Below are 17483 nucleotides of genomic sequence, written 5' to 3' on the forward strand. Positions count from 1 at the left end.
ATTGATTATTTTATACACAGGAAACCAAAGTACAAAAGAGATTAAAATCATACCTTAGGCTCTGTTGTAATTGCAACATGGTGAGCTTTGCTATGCAAGGTCATGGCTGTCATGGAACATTTTAAGTCACAGAACTTGGAATCAATCCTCCAGAATATGAAAGAGTATATTGAAAGAGAATACCAAATTAAGTCTGAATGGAACTTAACTTTTTATATTAGGATTTGGAAGAATTATACCAATTATTCACTGTCTTTAAGTCAATTTAGTTTCTAATGAACTTCTGGTTAATTTATCTTTCTTGAGGTTCTCCTACTAAAAGGCTACAGAAAATTTGATACTATAAACCAATGGCAGGGAATCTGGAAGATCCTATGGACATCTATCTGGCTATCGTCGCCACTGACTGTTACTGGGCACTATATAAGTTGCATACTCCATTGAGTTCAGGGGGATGCTGCAACTTAGGAATTATGGCTTAGTTATGATCTTCCATCTCTGGGAGACTGAGAACATTGCAGCTATCTCTCACTGGAGTCTTGGACCACTGTAAGAGAATAGTAAGCAAGCTTCTTGTACCAAAACTTAAAACACCTGTTGGTGTTGTAAGGTCCTTGAGAGGTCAGAGATAACAGGAAGGTACCTGAACATAATAAAAACAATATACAGTAAACCAACAGCCAACATAAAACTAAATGGAGAGAAACTCAAAGCTATTCCTCTAAAATCAGGAACACTCTCTCTCCATATCTCTTCAATATTGCTCTTGAAGTTCTAGCTAGAGCAATAAGACAACAAAAGGAGATCAGGGGGATACAAATTGGAAAGGAAGAAGTCAAGCTTTCACTGTTTGCAGATGATATGATATGATTTTCAGGTCTACATAAGTGACCTGAAAAATTCTACCAGGGAACTCCTACAGCTGATAAACACATTCAGAAAAGTGACAGGATACAAGATTAACTAAAAAAAAAATCAGTAGCCCTACTATATATGGATGATAAATGTTCTGAGAAAGAAATCAAAGAAACATCACCCTTTACAGTTGCCACAAATAACATAAAGTACCTTGGTGTAATGCTAACCAAAAAAGTGAAAGACTTGTATCTTAAGAATTTTGAGTCTTTAAAGAAAGAAATTAAAGAAGATACCAGAAAACGGAAGTATCCCCTATGTTCTTGGATAGGTAGGTTCAACATAGTAAAAATGGCAATCTTGCCAGAAGCAATCTACAGATTCAATGCAATCCCCATCAAAATCCCAGCACAATTCTTCACAGACCTTGAAAAAACAATTCTCAACTTTCTATGGAAAAACAAAACAACCAGGATAGTCAAAACAATCCTGTACAATAAAAGAACTCCCAGAGGCATCACCATCCCTGATTTCAAACTCTATTATAGAGCTATAGTCCTGAAAACAGCTTGGTATTGGCACAAAAATAGACAGGCAGACCAATGGAATCAAGTTGGAAACCCTGATATTAACCCACACACCTATGAACACCTGATTTTTGACAAAGAAGCTAAAAGTATACAATGGAATAAAGAAAGCATCTTCAACAAATGGTGCTGGCATAACTGGATGCTGGAATGTAGAAGACTGCAGATAGACCCATGTCTATAACCATGCACAAAACTTAAGTCCAAATGGATCAAAGACCTCAACATAAATCAAGCTACACTGAATTTATTAGAAGAGATAGTAGGAAATACCCTTTAATGTATTGGTTCAAGGCTTTCTGAACATAACACCAGTAGCACAGACACTGAGATCAACAATTATTAATGGTACCTTATGAAACTGAGAAGCTTCTGTAAGGCAAAGGAAACAGTCAACAAGGCAAAACAGCAGCCCACAGACTGGGAAAAAATACTCACCAATCCCACATCCAACAGAGGGCTGATCTCCAAAATTTACAAGGAACTCAAGAAGCTATTCTCCAAAACACCAAATAATCCAATTAAAAAGTGGGGTACAGAACTAAATAGACAATTCTCAATAGAAGAATCTAAAATGGCTGAAAGACACATAAGAAAGTGTTCAACATCCTTAGCCATCAGGGAAATGCAAATCAAAACAACTCTGACATACCATCTTACTCCTGTTAGAATGGCTAAAATCAAAAACACCAATGACAGTTTATGCTGGAGAGGATGTGGAGAAAGGGAAACACTCCTCCACTGCTGGTGGGAGTGCCAACTTGTACAGCCACTTTGGAAATCAGAATGGCGACTCCTCAGGAAAATGGGAATCAGTCTACCACAAGATCCAGCAATTCCACTCTCAGGCATATACCCAAAAGAAGCACATTCATACAACAAGGACATCTGTTCAATGATGTTCATTGCAGCACTATTTGTAATAGCCAGAAACTGGAAGCCTAGATGCCCCTTAACTGAAGAATGGGTAGAGAAAATGTGTTACATTTACACAATGGAGTACTACTCAGTGGGAAAAAAACAATGGAATCTTGAAATTCGCAGGCAAATGGATGGAACTAGAAGAAACCATTCTGAGGGAGGTAACCCAGTCACAAAAAGACAAACATGGTTTGTACTCACTCATATGAGGATTTTAGACATGGAGTAAAGGATTACCAGCCTACAATCTACACTGCCAGAGAAGCTAATAAATAAGGAGGACCCTAAGAGAGATATACATGGTCCCCTGGAGAAGGGGAAGGGACAAGATCTCCTCAGCAAATTGGGAGCATGGGGGGAGGTGAGAGGGAAATAGGAGAATGAGAAGGGGAGAAGAGGAGGGGTGAGGAGCACATGATAGGGCATGGAGATTGACTTGGGGGAAGAACAGAAGAGATACTATAATAGAGGGAGATATTATAGGTTTAAAGAGAAATCAGGCACTAGGGAAATGTCTGGAGAGCTACAAAGATGACACCAACTAACAATCTAAGAAATAGAGGCTAGGCTACCTTAAATGCTCTCCCCTGATAATGAGATTGATGACTAATTCATATGCCATTGTGTAGCCTTCATCCAGCATCTGGTGAAAGTAGAAACAGACACCCACAGCTAAACCTTCAACTGAACTGAAATCCAGTTGCAGTGAAGCAGGACTGATGAGCAAAGGGATCCATACCAGGCTGGTGAAACCCACAGAAACAGCTGACCTGTACAAGGGAGAGCTCTTGGTCCCCAAATTGATAGCTGGGAAACCAGCATGGGACTGATCCACACCCCCTGAATGTGGGAGTCATTGAGGAGACCTAGGAAATCTATGGGACCCCCTAGTAGTAGATCTACTTATCCCTGGCATAGGAATGGACTTTGGGAGCCCATCCCACCTGGAGCGACACTCCCTGAGCCTAGACACAAGGTGGTGGGCCTAGGCCCTAACCCAAAGTATATGACAGACTCTGAAGACCCCCTATGGAAGGCCTCACCCTCCTTTGGGAGCAGAAAGGGTATGGAATATGTAGGGTGTTAGTTGGGGGGGCAGGGGAGGAGGGGAGGGAGAGGGACCTGGGATTGACATGAAAAATAATCTTTCTAATTAAAATAAAAATAAGTTTTAAAAGACAGCTATTGTGCCATACCCTTGCTGATTCTTGAATGCCACTGATATCCTTAGTCTAGCTTCCTAAAGAGAGAGCCTGACTCCCATAAAGCTCCTTAGAAATGAGTTATTTGACCTTGCTTAGGGTGACCTGTTGTGCTGGCTAGTTTTTTGTCAACCCAACATAAGGTAGGGTTATCTGGGAAGAATGAATCTTAACTGTACAAAAAAACAAAACAAAACAAAACAAAACCCCTAATCAGATTGTCCTGTAGGTGACCCTGTGGGGTATTTTCCTGATTAATGTGGAGAACCCCATCCCTGGATCCCTGGGTGTGTAAGAAAGCAGTCTCAGAAAGCCATGGGGACCAAGCCAGTAAGCAGCACTGCTATACACCTCGGCTTCAAGCCAGTAAGCAGCACTCCTATACACCTTCGGTTTCTGCCTTGGCTATCCTTGATTATGGATTGTGAGGTGTGAGACGTATAAAAGAAGCAAATCCTTTACTCTTAAAGTTGTTTTTGGTCAGTGTGTTATCCTGGCAATAGAAAGCAAGTGAAGACAGTTGGCTTTGTAACACATTTAAGCCAGTCATTGCTTGCCAGTCCTAAGTCTTGGGCCTCAGTTTCCCCAACCAGTTTTCCCTCAATCAAGATGGAGGGTAGGGTGAATTCTTTGTTAACTTGACATCACAGGTAGCTCTTGGCTTAAAGCACTTGTTCTATCCACCTGGCTCCCCCGAAGCAGACAATTTAAGAGCACCTACTACTGCCACCATCTTCCTTGAGTATTCTCAGGAAATGTTACTAGCCCATGTGACTTACAGCCACGTTTGAACTACACAGTAAGTTTTGACCCAGTTAACTTTTTGTTTTACTAACTTAAAAGGCCTTACAAGATTGTTCATTTTTATGCTCTTAATACCCATTTCCTGGACTAATTGTGCCCATCTTCTCATGTATTGGTCATATTTATTTCCTTTCTTCTCTTCCTGTCTTAGTCTTACATTTTTATTATCTCACAGGAGCTAACCGGCAGCTATTTCTCCACCTTTTATACATACCACCAAGCTTTGGCTCTGTTGTTTCTCACCTTACTTCATTTATATGTATATTTGAAAAACAGTTTCACTTCTGGCTATCAGTTATAGCCAGTGGTGACAGACATGTTTGCAGAGAACCACAGAATGTTTTAAACATCCATCTATTTGTACTTTAAATGGCTGACCTTAAAATTAAACCCCAAATCTGACTTTTTATGTGTATTTTTATAACCTTGTTTGGAAGGCCCAGTCTGCTTTGATATGTTAAATGGGCACCTCAGTTCTTTGTCCAGAGGGTGAGACCTAACAGTGGAAGTATAAGCCACATAAGCCAAAAGTTCCTCTCCAACTTGCTTTTGGACCTGGCTGCCAGGTTCTCCCAGCATCCCTCAGTCCCTACCTGTTACAGGGTCTGGCTGGCATACCCCTATCCTAAACTTCTCCATCTCTGGGGTTGGGCTGCCCTTCTGCAGGATACCATTCCTTATGTAATCCAGCCATTTTGGTTACCTGGCCCTTTAGTCTATCTGCCCTTTACTGTCTTGAACAGTCTCTTGACCCAGGCCACCCCTCTTGGCGGCATCTCCTTTCCCCTCTTCCCTCCTGCTTTTCCTCACATGGCCCAGCTCAGGGTCAAGTCCACATTTGACTCTCCCAGATGTTCTTGCCTCTGGCTATGCTGTCCCTTTTGTCTATAATAGACCTTCTCCTCCACCATACCTAGGAGCAGTCATGTCCTTTCTTTTTTAATATCTTTCTTTTTTTTCTCATTCATCTATATCATAGTCCGTCACCTAAGAAATGGCAGGACAGAAACAGGGATGAAACCTGAAGGCAAAGCTAGATGCAGAGGCCAGGAAATGGTACTGCTTACTGGCTTGCTCTCCATGGTTTGCTTAGCCAGCTTTCTTATAGAACCCTTGGCTGGTGGCTGATAGTACCATGAACAATGGGCTGAATGCTCTCCATCAATCACTAATTAAGAAAATGCCCTAAATCCCCATCATATGGAGGCATGCTCTTTTTTTAGGTGCCCTCCTTTCAGATGACTTTAGCTTGTGTCGAGTTTACATAAAACTATCCAACACACTGGAATACCAAAAGTTTGTGGTGAGACAGTGAGTAACATTGTGACCTCTCGGGGCTGTTCACCTAAATGAAGATTATATTGGTATGGTATACCTACGTGTAAAACAAACTCAAGAGGAAGAACAGCTTGCTTAGTTCTGATTTTTGATTCTTTAATAAAATAATAAAACTCAAAGGTTTAGTTCATGTCTTCTACCTAAATGGAAACAGCCAGACTCATTCCTCCTTCCATTCTCCAGCCCCTGCCTCCTCCAGTTCCCTTCTCATAGGCACTTTGCATGATGTGAGTATCCTGGAACTCTTTGCCTCCCATGCTTTCCCTTTGCTTCTCCTCCTGTGTGCTTGGCTAATGCACCCTGATCTCTGCAGGCCTGGTGTTTGTGTTCAGCCAACTTTAGTGATGGCTGAGGAAGTGGTACAGAGGGACAAGCCAGGGTGCTTCTCGGCTTCTGATACATCATGAATTGGACTGTTGGCAGGCAATCCAGCCATTGGTCTGGCTTTCTCTAGTGCTGGTGATACTGTCATTGCATGGGTAGGCCATTCCTGCTGTTGTGAATCTTTGGGTAGCCCCTAGTATCCTGTCTTGGCTCTGTTCTTTTGGTATCCTGAGTCAACCTGTTGCATTAACATCTCTACTCTGGTTTCTGCTTCCTGCCTAGTCTTCCATGATACATATTATTTCTTTAGCAGACACTAAATAACTTTTTAGATTTTAAAAGGTTATGTTTAAAGCTCTGGGAAGACTAGAATTTAGTCTGTTACCCACACAGGGTGAGTCCGAAACATAACCAGCAGGAGAAAATGACAAGAATGTGTAACTTGTGTTTCCTTTTCCTTCTGAAGATGGTTCCTGTTCTCCCACTGTGATGCAGCTCAGGAAGACACAACATTGTTACTTACTTAATTCCCCCATTCATGTCTGGTTAGACTTGGTTGTTATAACAACAACAACAAAATTAAAGTAATTGTTTGCAGTTCTTTAGCTCAGTACTTACTTGAGAAGAAAAAAAGTCAGGTAATAAAAACACATTTTGCATTATTGCATTCTGGCTAACTAATACCAACAAGAAACTAATAACAATAATTGTATCTTTAGGGATCCTTCTTTCCTTGCAGACTGAAGCAAAGGTTTGGACAAGGGCTTTTCAAACATAGCTAGCTGCATTTGACATTTAATACTGACACTAAATATCTATGGTTTTACTTTCTGAGATTTCAGTTATGTCTAGTTAACCATGGCATGCAAATACTAAATGAAAAATTTAGAAGCAAAAAAAAAAAATCACAGGTTTTAAATTGCTACCATTCTGAGTCAGATGATGAAATCTCCAGAGCGGCCCCGAGGACATGAATCAGCACTTTGTAGCATTTCCACAGTTTGTCTGAGCAACATACTAGTCTCTTAGTAGTTCCCTCAGTCTTCAAATCTTGACAAATAACTGTCTTCAAACAAGACAAATAGCTGTCTTGTTATCAGCGCTTGCATCCAGGTAATCCATATTTTACTTCATAACGTTCCCAAAGTGCAGAGAGTAGTGATGCTGGCAATTTGGATCTGCCAAAGAGGAAATGAAAAGTGTTTTTTGTTTAAATGTGGAAAGGTGAAAGTTCTTGATTTAATAAGGCAAGAAAATGTGTGTTGAGGTCACTAAACTGGCTGTAAAAAGAAATCTTCTTTCTGTGAAACTGTAAAAAATAAAAAGAAACCCGTGCTGGTTTTGTTGTTCAGATCCCAAGTGCAAACCTTATGTTGTTACGATGTGCTAAGTGCTTAGATATGATGAAAAGGCATTACGTTTGTGTGAATTGTAAGAACAGAAGCCATGTGCTGATTGACAGCAATGTGTTGTGTCAGAAAGTGTTGAACATATATGAAAACTTCAGCACTGGATCCTCTGAAATGAGTGATAGCAAGCCCTTAAACTGCTAGTAAGGGGATGGTGTCAAGATTGAGAAAGAACAGTGATCAGCACCTAGGATTCAGCACCAGCCATTTTCTTACATCAGGAACATAATACACTCTGAAGGTATGGACAGACCTATGCATTGTGTCTCATGCTACTATCTGTCTGTTCTAATCTAATATGCAGAGGTTTTAAAGGCTAAACTAGATTACAAGCTAGCAAATGTCACACTTCTTACCCAGTACTGTGTATTATCTCTGAAATGAATTAGGAAGACTTCCAAGGGGATGGTTTTGATCTTAGATGTGACATTAAAATGCATTCTGAAATAAGCTTGCACTTGCAGTGAGTCTGAGCAGCCTGAATGCTCCAGGGTTCCACTATCTCTGCCCTTTTTCCTTGTGTATTTCCACTTTAAAAATCTTCTAAACTAAATTTTAAATGTTTATTTTATTTGAATATATTAATCATAAATATTGGTGGGTTTTATTACGACATTTGCATACTAATGCATAATGAGCTTGAATCATACTCCACCAATTTACACTCTTTTGTTCCCCCTAAAAGTGCCTTTATTCACACCCTTCTTCCCAAATAGCCTCCCTCCTAGCTCATGTCTTTGTTGCATGGGTTCACAGCTGTGTGTGTGTGTGTGTGTGTGTGTGTGTGTGTGTGTGAGAGAGAGAGAGAGAGAGAGAGAGAGAGAGAGAGAGAGAGAGAGAGAGAGACTAATGAGTTTCATTAAGTAGTAGGAGAGGGGGTATTTACAGGAACTTAGGCAGCTTACAAGTAGTTACACCACATAAAAGAATTTCTTTCCCACCCCATCAGTCACTAATTGTGTGTAAATCCTCAGGGAAAGATAGTGCCCCATTAGACCCTCCCCACTCTGTGACAAGGTGTTGACAGGCACAATGTTGCCCAGGTCTTATACAGGTAATTATAGCAGCTCTGAGTTTAAGAATGTGACAGTTATGCCATCCCAAAAGGCAGCATCCCACACCACTGGAACATACCTCAGTCTCTGTCTTACATCATTCCCACCCCTTCACCCATGATTTTCTTTATAACTTATTTATTTTTATTTTATGAACATTGATGGATATTTTGCCCGCATGTATGTCTATGTGAGTGTGTCAGATCTTCTGGAACTGGAGTTACAGACAGTTATAAGCTGCCATGTGGGTACTGGGAATTGAACCTGGGTCCTTTAGAAGAGTAGTTGATTTTCTCATCCACGGAGCCATCTCTCCAGTCCTGATGTTCTCTTTCTTGGTGAGCACTTTTCAGCCATTTATTCTTAGTGCTTTGACCAGACATCAGTCTCTACAGTGTCTGTTACCAACTACAGACAGAATCTTCTCTAACCAAAGTTGATAGCAGCACTAATATAAGGGCACAAACATAGATTTTTAGAAGTAATTTGATGAACAATAAGAGCAGCCATCCCTCTAGGGCCTATAACCTCTCCAGTCATAGGCTATTGCTTGTGTTTCAGTATAGGATGTGAATTCCCTCCCACAGTGCAGGCATGAACCATAACAAACTTGCCACTATTGTATCAGTGGACACATCGAGCCTGGCCAGTTAGTAGTTTTTCACAAAGGATGCACAGCAAAGACTGTTGGTGACAAAAATAGCTTGCTGCATGCCTACTAGCATGCTAATAAGTAGCCATCAGGCAAATGATTCCAGTACAGGTCCAATATGATTTCTCTATGTCTTGCAACCAAGGCATTTGACATCTTGCAGTTTTCCTACCTAGTTTTGGTGAACAATCAATTATAGTGTTATGTTGTTTGAGTGGCCTCAGAGAATTCTCTGACCAACTCATAGAGAAGTAGCCCACCCCAGCACTGGGTTTTTCATTTAATAACCTATGGCTTCTGGGAGCAACAAAGCTTGCTTTTTTATTATTATGTTATGTTTTTGGTAGTGAATATATGTGCCACTTACCAAATTTCTTCATTAGCCTCACATTTTATTTGCTTATTTCTAATCATTATTATAGTTTATTAAATTAAGCATTAGTCCCTTAATTTTATAGATGAAAGAGTCACACAGAATGCAGTATTCCAGCGGTGAAGCAAGGATTTAAGACAAGAACACATTCTTCTCATTCCAGTGAGCCTTTTCTCAGCACAAAAGGAAAAGCAAGTGGGAAATAAGTTTGGAAAAATTTCCTTGTGCCTAAAGAACCCTTTGAGGGATTTATTTATTTATTCATTTATTATCTGTTTGTTTGTTTTGAAGACAGTAATGTAGAAAGTGCTGATCCTACTAAAAGGAGCTTAAAATTTCATATGAGAAATAAAATGATCGAGATCATAATCACTGACGGGATAAATGGCCAGTAACAGTACAACCATGCATATAAAAGAGTAGTGTGGGTTGTACAAGTCATTGTAGAGTATTAGGCTAATATTAATCAGGAAATATTTGATTTGAAGAATCCAATTATGAAAGACACAAAGGTAAAGGAAGATACAGAGAGCTAAAAAATGGGGTTATAGGTTTGAGTTGAGAAAATAAATAAGGGCAACTAGGCTAGTAGAATAATTTTATGCATAAAGGAACATAAGGGAAATGGGTTAAAAATGAACTAATGGGTTAGAAAAATGAAATCCTTAAAAAGAGTAAAATATTTGGGACTACTGTTAACAAAAGAACTATCAAATGTATAATCCACAATGTATAAATACTGATAAAAATTTTTAAGAGGACTTAAATAAAGAGAAATACAACCCATCCTCTTGGATCAATGCAGAACAAGGATGAGGTAAAAATGCACCTAAAATTGAGCTACAAACTCAACAATATCCTTTTGGAAACTCTTGCTGTTTCTTGGCAGAAAACCACAGGATAATTTTCTGAAATTGTTTCTTCAGAGGTTTATCATTGAAGATGTCCTTCACCTCCGTTAGTTTTATTTACTTCTTTAAAGCCATTGTAAAGGGGAATGTTCCATGATCTCTTTCTCTGAACATTTGTTGTTGATATATAGAGAAGATATTAATTTGCAAAAGTTAATTCTGTATCCTGCTACATAGCCAAATTTGTTTATTGTTTGTAGATGTTTTCTAGTACAATTTTGGAATCTCTAGCAAATTGTATCATTTCATCTGCAAATAGGGATAATTTGACTTCTTTCCCATGTGTATCCCTTATCCCCTTAATTTCCTTCTCTTGTCCTATTCCTTCATCTAGGACCTTAAGCAAAATCTTGAAAAAGAGTGGGAATAGTGGGTATCTCTGTCTCATTCCTGACTTAAGTGGGATTGCTTCAAACTTTTCTCAGTTTAGGTTTATGTTGGCTATGGATTTCATTATATAGCTTTGATTGTGTTGAGGTATGTTCCCTCTAGTCAGACATCAATCAGATGTTTAGCATGAAGGGATATTGGATTTTTGTAGAAGGTTTTTTTCTTAGTCTATTGAAATGATCATTTGATTTTTGTCTTTAAGCCCATTTATGAGGTTTATTACTTTGGTTGACTTCTGTATGTTGAACCACCCCTACATTCCAGGGTAAAGCCAACTTGTTAGTGGTGGATAATCTTTTTGATGTATGCCTGTATTCTGTTTACAAGTATTCTATTGAGCATCTTTGAGTATATGTTCATCAGGGATATTGGACTACAGCTTTCTTTCTTTCTTTCTTTCTTTCTTTCTTTCTTTCTTTCTTTCTTTCTTTCTTCCTTTCTTTCTTTCCTTTTTGTTTGTTTAAGAAGTATTGGCTATTGATCATCTTTGAAAGCTTGGTAAACTTCTACTGTGAACCCATCTGGCCCTAGACTTTTTCTAGCTGTAAGTATTTTTATTATAATTATCAGCAGTGTAAATAAACTAAGACAGAGAATTGGTACCAGAGTAGAACAATAACCATCACTTGAAAAGGTAATAGAGAGAGGTTAGAAGTACTTGAAAGTGTAGGTTAGAAAAGGCCTAGACTGCCATAAGCATATCTTTTCTTTGTGTTTTTGTTTGTTTGTTTGTCTTTGTTTTTGTTTTTCGAGACAGGGTTTCTCTGTGTAGCTTTGGAGCCTATCCTGGCACTCTCTCTGGAGACCAAGCTGTCCTTGAACTCACAGAGATCCGCCTGCCTCTGCCTCCTGAGTGCTGGGATTAAAGGCATGTGCCACCAATGCTCGGCTCTATTTGTATTTTTTTTTTTTTTGCATATGTGGATTCTTTTCTATGTTTAACTTTTTAAAATTTAAATTAGAAACAAGCTTTTTGTACATGTCAATCCCAGTTCCCTCTCCCTCCCCTCTTCTCCTGCCCCCCCCCACCAATCCCCTATCACATTCCCTTTCTGCTTCCCAGGGAGGGTGAGGCCTTCCATGGAGAATCTTCAAAGTCTGTCATATCATTTGTCATATCTCTGTGCGTCTAGGCTGAGAGACTATCCCTCTATGTGGAGTGGGCTCCCGAAGTCCATTCATGTACTAGGGATAAATACTGATCTACTACCAGAGGCCCCATGGATTAACCAGACCTCAAAACTAACATCCCTATTCAGGGGGTCTGGAACAGACCTATGCTGGTTTCCCAGCTATCGGTTCATGAGATCTCCCTTGTTCAGGCTAGCTGTTTCTGTGGGTTTCTCCAGCCTGGTCTTGACCCCTTTGCTCATCACTCCTCCCTCTCTGCAATTGGATTCTAGCAGTTCAGCTCAGTGTTTAGCTGTGGGTGTCTGCTTCTGCTTCTATCAGCTACTGGATGATGGCTCTAGGATGGCATATAAGGTAGTCATCAATCTCATTATTGTAGAAAGTTATTTAAGGTAGCTTCTCAACTATTGCTTAGATTGTTAGTTGGGGGTAAACCTTGTAGATCTCTGGACATTTCCTTAGTGTCAGATTTCTCTTTAAACCTATAATAGCTCCCTCTATTATGGTAACTCTTTTCTTGTTCTCCTCTATTCTTCCCCTGACTCGATCTTCCTCCTGCTCTCTCTTGTCCTCCTCTCCCCATTTTCTCCCCTTCTCTTTCTCCTAACTCCCTTTCTCTTACCCCCACGATCCCTATTAGCTTAGGAGATCTTGTCCCTTTCTCCTTCTCCAGGGTACCATATTTGTCTCTCTTAGTGTCCTTCTTGTTTCCTAGCTTTTCTGGTGTTGTGGATTGTAGGCTAGTAATCCTTTACTCTATGTCTAAAATCTATATATGAGTGAGTACATAACACATTTGTCTTTTTGTCACCGGGTTACCTTACTCAGGATGGTTTCTTCTAGTTCCATACATGTGCCTGCATTTCATAGTAACATTTCACTCTCCATATTTGTGATGGTTCTGTTTAGGCTGTTGAGTTCTTGGTTAATTTTGATTTAGAAAGTCACCTATTTTTTTTTTAGGTTTTCCAGCTTAATGGTGTATGGGCTGTTTTTTTTTTTTTAAGTATTGCCTATAATATCCTGAATTTATTGAGTGTCTGTTTTAATGTTTACCTGTTCACTTCTGATTATCTAAATTTCAGTCCTCTCTTTTGGTTAGTTTGGCCAAGGATCTGTGAATCTTGTTTATCTTGTAAAAGAACTGGCTCGCTGATTCTTTTTAATGTTTTCTTTGTTTCTATTTCATTGGTTTCTGCTTCGATTTTTATTCTTTACTGCTGTCAACTTGGCTTGAATTTAGTTTGTTCTTCCAAATTTTTCAGTTGCATCATTAAATCCAGGGATTACTTTTTAAAATATTTGTTTTACCATATGCACTTAGGACTATAAATGCCCTGTAGAACTGCTTTCAATGTGTTGCAGAGGTTTTGTTGTGTTGTGTTTTCATTTTCATTTACTTCCAGGAAATGCTTTTGTCTTTTTTTATTTCTTCTTTGACCTACTAATTATTCACTGGTGGATTGTTTAATCTCCATGGGTTTCTGTCTTTCCTAGAGATTTCTCTGCTTTCAGTTTTAAGTTTTATTGCATTGTGATCATCTAGGATGCACAGAGTGATTTCAATCTTTTTAGATCTGTAAATATTTGTTTTGTGTTCTGAATGTTGTCTATTCTGTGTACCTATTGTGCTTCTCTTTCACTGACCTTACAAGAATTGTTATTATTGCCTTGTTTATAGCAGTCTAGGCCTTTTATAACCTACTCCTTCAAATACCTCCACCCTCTTTTCCTTACCAAGTTCAAAGTCATTTCCACCTTTTCAGGTGTTTGTTATGGTTCCACTTTGCTACCAATGTCCTGTCTTAGTTAATTTACACTGCTGTAACAGAATGCTTGCAACTGGAGAATTTACAGTGGCCAGAAATATATTGAGTCATATTTGTAGAGATTGAACAGTCTCACTGTTAAGGTGCCAACATCAGGAGAAACCTTACTAAAATATCCCAACTCAGCAGAAGACAACACATGAGGAGAGAAAAGGGAGTAGTTCAGGAGGAAACAAACTTGTAACCATGGCATCAATTCATTTATGAAGGTGGAGCTCTCATGACATCAACAAGAGCATGGCTTTTACTTGCATACAATATGAGAAGAGAGAAATGACTTAGACAAACAGACTTGGGGATTTGAAGCATTCTCATCCAGGGAGACTAGAGAAAGGGTCAGGTAAGGAGAACTGATATATAGGTTGATGTGGTTGGAAGAAATTAAGATATTATTTGTCAAGATAAGGGGTGCTGGAATGACAGAACCATTTTTAAAATCTTTACGTCTTCCTTTCCCATTGCAAGCACAGATTGGTGGATCCTCTTGAAGCTTCCTCTTTCTTCTGTTACAATGGTAGCAAAATTTCAGTATGAGCTTTGGAAGGGATGAGTAACCAAGTTCACCAAGTGCTAAAGTGTGTTAGCACATGCTTGAAAGTTTCCTATGGCAGGGACCTCTTACATTGAGCTCTGTTATTTAAACCACTGATTGTTTACTGGGAGTGCTTTTAAATTATGTGAGTGTTTTTAGTTCCATGGGAACTTCAGGATAATTCTATTGTTAGAGTATAGTGGTTGAATGGGAATGGTACCCATACATTTAGATACTTGAATCATTAGTCACTAGTTAGCTGTTTGGAAAGGATTAGAAGATTCGGCCTTATTGGAGGAGTTGTGTCACTGGGAGTGGGCTTAAGGATTCAAAAACCCACACAGGGCCAGGTATCTCTGTGTGTCTGCTGCTTGTGGATAAGGATGTAAAGCTCTCAGCTACTGCTCCAGGGCCATGCCTATGTGTTTCCTGCCATGTTAGCAAGCCCATAAATGCTTTCTTTATAAGACTCTTTTTGGTCATGGTGTCTCTTGACAGTAATAGAACAGTAGCTAAGACATACAAGTGGAGAATAGTGATAACAGATATACTGTGACATGTGTTAGCTTTGCACAGTGAGGCTCACAGAGCAAGACTTTCAAATACTCAAGACATTAAAATTCAGGAGGGGAAAACATTTGCAATTATTTGAGAGTCTGGAAAGTAATTTTATGTATCACAAAAAAGTTTCTTCCCTCACACTTACAGATACGATGAGGTTGGGAATATAAAGCTATTAGAGTGACAAGTATAATACATTGAGTTTCCTGAATATTGTCCAGCATTTATGAAAACCTCACCAGCAAAACAATTTCACTCACGAGCACTGTGTCACCAATGTGTAATAGCAGTATTAGTTGGCTTATATATCTGCCTCAGGCAAATATAGAATGACAGAAACTTAAACCTCTCTTTTACGGACTTGGGATTAAGGATTGTTTAATGAATGTAAGATGCAGACATCTCAGTAAATCTTATTAGTAAAGGCTGTTTTCTTGTCTCACTGTTAAGTGTATTTAATTGTCTTTCTGACTAGCAATGAAAAGATAATTCATTTATATTCATGTTCAAATAATTAATTTATGTCTGGGTTATCTGCTTTTCCTACTGTTTTATTGATCCTGCCTCTTCCACAACATAATTGTGATTTTATTGTGTTTTTGCTTGCTTTCACAGTACATCCTTGATCCCTGTAACTTACCAATGTATATGGTTTCCCAGGTTTCCCAGAGGCAGAAATTGGGTGTGAGCCTCAGTATGTGGAGGAATTTTAAGGCAGGAGATATGTTTTCAGAGCTACTTTGTCACTATCCCATCATAACATTGAGAATTATTTTGACATTGCTTTTATAAATAAGGCCTAGCTCGTTTGTGCTAATATCATACTTCACATTTATTTCTAAAGTCTATAATTTGTCTTGGCATGTTATCTGTATTTCAATTAAGATTATTTCCCTTTTATTTCTTATAGACAAATAAGTCTAATTTGTTTCTTTATCGACCACTTAAATGTTGACTCCTGTGTCTTCCTGTATTTCTTGTAGTAAAATTCTTCTGATATTAGTGTTTCTACTCCAAATATAGTCATTATATGTAGGTCTGTATCATCTACTTTTGGGGGATAACCTTATTGGAGTGAAATACATTTTATCTCGCTACCAATCACATTTTGTTAATTTCAGTAATAGAGTTGCTCCATTTTACTCCTTTGTATCAGCTGATGAGATGAACAAAATGCACACATTCTTGTGTTCTATGCAAACCTTCACTCTTTTTTACATTGGAGTCCAGAGTAGCCTCTGAGGCCTAAGTTAGCTCAGCAATAGTGTCTGCCCCCCCTTTTTTATTGTGTTTTGTTTTTCTCCTACATAGCAAGTTTCTGGTCCTTTATTTCTTTCTTGTTTGAGTTGGCTTTAACATCAGCACCAGGATCCCTTAAACTCTCTCACTCCAATAGTTATAAAATCAGTCTCCCTGATATTATCCTAAAGTTTCACTTGATTGGTTTCAATCCGTTGAGATTTAATATTTACTTTTAAATTTAATTTTTATGTGTATTGGTGTTTTATCTGCATGTATGTCTATGTACCACATGCATATTTGGTGTTTGTAGTATTCAGGGGGCATAAGAGCCCCTGAAATTGGAGTTACAGACAGTTGTAAGCTGTTATAGGAGTGCTGGGAATTGAACTTGATTTTTCTGGAAGAGCAGCCAGTGCTCTTAACCACTGAGCCATCTCCCCAGCTCCAAGTTTTAATAATATCTTCAACTGATGTTTTCACCTTCTGTTTCTCCTCCAGATTTTGTCCATGGAAGCCAGAGTAACCACTGAAACACATGTGTTATCACATGACCATTCCAATCAAAGGCCTACAACAGCTACAAACACCTCTTTCTAGTTGCAAATGTATTTACTGAATTAAGTACTGCTTCCTCCTAAAGACAACATTCTTTCTTGGTGTCAACTCTTAATGGCTTGTACACAGGCTTGGTTCATGGCTTTCAGATCCCTTGACTTTACATCTTCATACTTTTGTTTAAGCAATTACCTATACTTGGAATGTCCTATTCATTTCTGTTGGTGTTTTTGCCGTCCTTCAAATGCACACTTGATTGTTATTTTCCTCTGAATGTTTGCGTGTGCCCTTCCATGATTTATATCATCTTCATTTGAGTGCAAAATGTCATATAATTAAATACCAATTGAATTTATACATTTATTTGCTAGTGGAGAATAAAATTCAGGGTCCTCTGCATATTAGGCAAGTGTGTCATCACTGAGCTACATCCCAGCCTTTTGGCATAGAGTTAAGAAGCTTTATCTCTACTGGCTAGCTTACATAGAGCCAGGAAGTTCCATGCACACTACCAGAGGATAAAGGTAACTATCAGTTTCACCCAGCTGTGAACCCTACATGCTACAATAATGACTGATATGGCAAGACGTGCCCACTGGTGATTTTAGTGGTACAAACATCGTGGGAGTAACCAACAACTTTATGGTTGTATTAATAACCTACTTCACAAAATGAAACCTATACTTGTGGCTAGATAGGCCATGTGTTCTAGGGAAGAACCTGCTACAGTTATTCTGCCAAATGAATATAATACTAAACAGATTCCTAATGACTTATTGCTATACCCATCTATTAATGCATCTTAAAGAGTG

The sequence above is a fragment of the Cricetulus griseus genome, chromosome 5 (assembly GCF_003668045.3).
Source record: "Cricetulus griseus strain 17A/GY chromosome 5, alternate assembly CriGri-PICRH-1.0, whole genome shotgun sequence".
In the NCBI taxonomy this organism is placed as follows: domain Eukaryota; kingdom Metazoa; phylum Chordata; class Mammalia; order Rodentia; family Cricetidae; genus Cricetulus; species Cricetulus griseus.